This window comes from Misgurnus anguillicaudatus, chromosome 23 (genome assembly GCF_027580225.2).
Source record: "Misgurnus anguillicaudatus chromosome 23, ASM2758022v2, whole genome shotgun sequence".
In the NCBI taxonomy this organism is placed as follows: domain Eukaryota; kingdom Metazoa; phylum Chordata; class Actinopteri; order Cypriniformes; family Cobitidae; genus Misgurnus; species Misgurnus anguillicaudatus.
The window spans coordinates 15,266,008-15,272,007 of record NC_073359.2 but is presented as its reverse complement, the minus strand read 5'-3'; the positions used below and the strand labels follow the sequence as shown (position 1 = coordinate 15,272,007).

Below are 6,000 nucleotides of genomic sequence, written 5' to 3'. Positions count from 1 at the left end.
TCACAGCTCCAGCCATCCGCAGCCCTCCGGCACAAATACGCAGAGCTTCTATTTTTGACGGATGCCGGACAGCTCCGCAGGGCGGAGCCATGACTTTATCGCGTGATCATACCTGAATTCGCGAGATCTCGTGTTGTGATCTGGGCTGGTTTGTAATAACATCATAATTCAACGTCATAATGGGCGGAGACAGAACTAGATATCGCGCGATCTTCATGTGAATTTGCGAGAACTCACGTGTCCTCGTCACTTCAGCACGCAGCCGCTCAAATACGGATCCGGTGGGTATTGGCAGACGGCGGAGTGCGGAGCCGTAGCGCAGCGGAGCTGATCTGCAGCCGCTCCGCAGTCGGTGGAAATCCGGGGTCAGTGTAGTTGCATATCACTGTGTATACCGGTAAGTTATATGTGAAATCACTAACTGTCTGACTATCAAACTAGACAATAATTTTTTTTTTAGTTTGTCACATGTAGATTAATATGAAGGGGATAACGTTTTTAACCCTTAGTGCTGGAGTTTTCTTTTAGACATATAGTAAAGGTAATGGTTAGACATATAGTAAAGGTAATGGTTCAATTAAAGGACTGTTAAAAGAAAAGCTGCAAATTAACAAACTATTAATAAACCTACCATATATTGTAGGCATAAAAGTTATAAATTAGGAGATTTGTCATTTTGACAAAAGCTTAAAACGATACACTGTATATTCACATAAAACCATACCCACACTGCTGCTGTAGCCCACCTTTTGTCCAGAGACTTTAATATGGCATTAATTTCAAAAAGTGCTAGCTCGCCATTAATTAGAAATAAAAAGGTTGGCAGAAAAATGCATCTCAAAACTCATCAGATTGATGCTTTAAAATGTGTAATTTTAAAAAAATTCTAAGGGAGATTCTTCTCATCTTTTTCACCCCTGACCCGTTTTCATGCCTGAAAGGTCTCCAAAAAATCTGGATTTTGGAGTTAGTTGAACCAATGTTAAAATTATAGTTATTTTACAATAGACATATTATTGGTTTCTCTAGGAAAAAAGAGTGGGTGGTGGCAGCGGAGCTCATTGGGTGCTCAGCACCCCTAAAGCTCTAACTCTAGAATCGCCTCTGCCTGACCCACTCTGGCTTCACAAACTTTATTAAACAATTCCCAATTTGCCTCTCTCCACTGCCACTTTCCTGGACACCAATTCACCTCTCTACTTATTTTAACAGCTATTTTACAAATTAAAGGAAAATGATCACTTCCTATGGTGGTATGCTCCAATATATCCCACTCACTTAACCCAGCTAGTGTACTAGACACACATGTAAGATCCAGTGCTGATAATGCTCCAGTTCTAACATTCACTCTAGTGCCTCACCCATCATTTAGGCATATAAGTGTCTCATTGTCCATGAACTCCTCTACCACTTCACCATTCCTATTTGTGATGTCACAACCCCATAAAGAGTTATGTGCGTTAAAATCCCCACACCACACCACCCTTTTACCTTCTCTCTGCACCACTCTTTCCAGATATTCCACTGTTAGGTCATTACAGGGATTGTAAAAATTAACTATTATAATACTACCCAGGGGCGCCGTAAGGGGGGGAAAAGTTAGGACGATTCTAAGGGCCTATGAACTTTTGAGGGCCCCAGCCAAGGACTGTGCCGCAAACGCAACCCCCTTAAACTGAGCCCTCTTAGCCCCGCCCCGTCTTTACTCTGCATGTTAGCGCCGTCTTCAGAAGTGCGCGTGAACTTCAGAAGAGAACAAGGTGTGTGTATTTACTGCTATTTTCTATGATATCTGCATTAGTGATGGGAGAAATGAAGCTTTTCGAAGCCAATTGCTTCGAAAATTGATTCAGTTTTTCGAAGCAGTTCGAAACACCACACACGCTGGCGACCCCTGCTGGTCAAAATAGTGTAAAAGCAGATTTGTCCAAACATTTTACACTTTTTTTTTAACAAAATAATAGCAAGATTTTTATTAAAATATTTTTAAAAAATGATTTAACTTAATTAAGACATAGTTAAAAGTCTATTATGTGTTTTTAGTTTTATTTAGGGCAAACAAATCATTAAAACTAACTACCCTTTTAATTATGCACATTTTGTCATTAAATCTGTCTATAAACAAAAAGTAGACAAAATGGAAGTGTTATTAGTCAGAAGGATAAATGTTTTATGAACTTTCATAATAAAAATGATCCGAGTTCACCTAAACATATTAGACACTGGTCATGTGATCAACTCCCCCTAGTGGTGAACCATTGGATTTTCAAAACGTTTCGAAACAGTTATGACGTAACGAAGCCTCGTTTGCTAAAATCACGTGACTTGGGCCAATTTGAAACAAGCTCCGAACCACTGATTCGAAACAAAAGATTCGTAAATGTTTCGAAGCCTCATGAAGCAGTGCTTCGAAAACGACCATCGCTAATCTGCATATGTGCGCTTCCTTACTATAAATGCAGTTTACACAATGTGACGCTGGAGCAATACAATGCAGTTTTCATTCCACTGTAAGTCTTCGCTCTGTTCACCTCAGTTTAAAAACAAACAAGGTGATTTACGTTCCCTGTTTTGTGTTATGATTCTAACGCGAAGTCAGCCCTTATAAGCTGTTTTAATTAACGTAGCCCGTATAAGCTAATTAACAAACTAGAAATGCGATCGGTTAAACACTCCAATGTTTTGTAACGCAATATGCCAAGGAAGTATTTTTATGCAGTCGTGAATCGAGTTGATTGTGATAAAACTGAAATGCAACTAAGGCTAAACTAGTCCAGTTATGTATATTAAAGCTTCTCACCTTGCAACATGTTTAAGAAATCAATGGAAATCTATGTTGTAATCTGCTATAGTTGTCATTCATTTCATTTTAGAGTCCCGTTGATTAAAAAACAGTCTGAAGAATCATTTAATAACAGTATAGCTGTTTTCTCAAGTTCACAGTTTCAATGATCTGTCGTTATTTTTGCTTTACTGAAGCTGCTGGTGTGTGAAACTTGAATGTATAGAAAAGATGCATTGTTGTTGTTCGCCATTTTTAAATGTTACAATGTCATTGGTGTGTGTGTAACAGCTCAAGTATACAGTATGTCACTGAGACTGCCTGTGAAAATCAGACTAAACTCTCAAATCTTATTGTGAAATAAAAAGCATCACAGTTTAATTTCAAGCATTAATTTCACTATGATTTCAATCGCCGACATGACATTACTCAGTCAATATTAAAGATATCAAGTTTATATTTTCACAAAATGTTCTTTACATTATGTAGGATGAATTTATGTGGGAAACAGTAAATCACAAAGAAATACTTCAGCTGGGTTTTCACAGGCATGGTCACATTTATCTTTAATCTTTAAGAACGTTGCATTTTCTCTGAATATTCGAATAATGTACTGTATTTTTCAATTAAATTTACATTGCACAATAAATTATCTTAGCTGCAGACATTGTAGGTGTCTATAAATACTGATAATTGTGGTCATAACAATAGCAAAATAAATAGTTCTGTATTATTAAATTACAGACAAAGATTTTGAATAGCTACAGTAGGTTGGATTGTATGTTTGGTGCGAAATGGGTATGGTGGGGGCCTGACCCCCTATTCTTTCATAGGGCCCAAAATTGCTAGCGGCGCCCCTGATACTACCCCCTCGTATCCACATTTCCACAGCCACACACTCACTATCCTCACTCACTATTAATTCCCTATATGTCAGACCCTCTTTCACAAAGGTACAACATCCACCCCCATACCCTTTTTCCCTATCTTTCCGTACTGATGTAAAACCAGGAACTACAAACTGTAATTGAGGAACTAATGTCTCCTGTATACATAAAACATCAGGTAAAACCGGTAATTCATATACAAATTTCTTTAATTCCTGCCCGTTCGCCACCAAACTTCTAGCATTCCACTGTAATATAGTTAATGGGATTCCTGCCATCCTTCAGGCTGTGATGGTTCACCACTTCCTTCTGCTAGCTTTTTCATCACCTCATCCACAGGTATATTAGCCATATCCAAATGTGCCTTAGCAGCTTGTATTATTAACTTAACAATCTTGGGCAGAGCAGTTAATTACTTTAATTATAAAAGCTAGAACATCTATCTTTTCCACCTTCCATTATGAGCCTATCCTCTTTTGCTAGGGTTCATCCCTAGCCTGTCCTCCACCCTGCATTAAATCCTCTTCCTGACCCGCCCTTTGTTTAATTGCAGAGTCCTTAACTTCGACCTGTTTAACAGCCTCTGCATATGACACCTGATTAACTACCTTGTATCTTTGGACCTCCTGTTGCTCCTGCCGTTTAACACAACTTTGAAATGCTGCGCTATGAGCTTCACCACAATTGCAACATCTAGGCTGCACTCCCTCCCCACACTGACCATAGTAATGATCTCCTCCGCATCTACAAATCTCCTTGCCCCTTTACAAACTGCTGCAACGTGCCCCAACCTCTGGCACTTAAAGCACCTCAGAGGTGCTGGCACATATAGCCTGACTGGATAGCAAACATATCCAATCATTACCCGTTTAGGAAGCTGCAATTCATTAAAAATCAGCATGACTGTTGTACTTGGAACCTTCTTCACTTCCTTGGTAGTGTGAAACCGAATTGCCTTTACTATTTTCCCTCCCTTCATACAAGTTTTCATTACCTCTTCAGAAATGACTCCTCTCATTCCATCGCTTACCCCCACCTCCACATATTCCACATTATCCTTCCCTAGTTTACTCAAACATAAAGCCTTCTGTTTTGGCTGGTTAGATTTGCAAAACACTATGACCTCATTGTTGCTAATATACCTTGCTGATTTCACCTCTCCAACAGCTTCTCTAATCAACTTAGTTAGACGCATTGGATTGGAAATATCAAGTTTAGCGATATCCACATTGAATTTCATCAACACTTTAAACTCTTCCTCAAATTTTCTATTTTTACTGTATGGGCTTTTTCCACCACCACCACTTCCCCTTCTCTTTCTTGCCCCTAAGCGCCAACTTAGACCCTGAGATTCCTCCTCCATATCACTTTCAATAATTCCTATAAATTACGGCATATTGCAATCAAATGAAATAAATAAAGCAAAAGTGCCGACCAGCCGACGGCCGTCGGACCGACACTCTCGCTCTACCAAAACAAACAAAACGCTTGCAAAATAAACCGAAAAACGCTGCCTACTGTTCAAACGTTCCCGGTCTGCCCGGACAAAACGCCAAACGCTTTCCAATCTTGTCGAAAACTGTCGTCTGAGGTAAACATCGGTTAAATTCAGTTTTTTGACTCAGGAGGACGGAGGCGCGTGCCTGCAAATAATAGGTGTGTTCGACTTCATGCGGCGCTGACAGGATGATGACGTCAATGTACCGCGAGAGCGATTCGAAATTAGATCTCTACGTGTAATTTCTCGACGTCATCAACGTATGATGTGGGCTCTCACAGCGCTTCATGAAGTCGAACATGCCTAATAACACATAACAAAAGACATGTTAAAAAACAACAAAGATGGTAAAGAAAGTGCTTCTCATAGCGAAGCACTGCGTTCAGACGGACTGAAAATTAGAACTTGTTTAACATTAAATATTTATTGTATTAAAATAAACAGAAATGTTGTGCTTTAAACTAGCATAGCTTTTAAGATCCTTATCCGGGGGTGTGTTCAATTATTTCTACATAAACATGCATGCACATTTTGTTCTAAATGGACAGACCTTCATAAAAATTTATAAAAATGGTTTTATTATAGCAAAAGTGTAGTAACTATGGTTTTTGATTTAACAACAACAATTAACATCAAAAGGAAATTATCTGCTAAGATAATAACAACCAATGATAATTATTTTAATAATTTAATAATAATCATACTTATTTTAATAATTCAAATATTTAAAAAAATATTATTACTATGATAAATGAATCAGAAATCAGAATCAGAAAGAGCTTTATTGCCAAGAATGCTTGCACATACAAGGAATTTGTTTTAGTGACGTAAGC

At 38.5% G+C, this 6,000-nt stretch overlaps 1 protein-coding gene across 1 annotated transcript in view; it reads left to right on the top strand.

Moving 5' to 3' along the window:
• The first annotated feature begins 291 nt into the window (after window positions 1–291).
• map1sa (microtubule-associated protein 1Sa) overlaps window positions 292–6,000 on the top strand; it is a 105,224-nt gene continuing 99,515 nt past the window's right edge. Inside the window, exon 1 of the mRNA XM_055217501.2 lies at window positions 292–397. The gene's annotated coding sequence lies outside the window, so the exon portion shown is untranslated. The remainder of the gene's footprint in view (window positions 398–6,000) is intronic.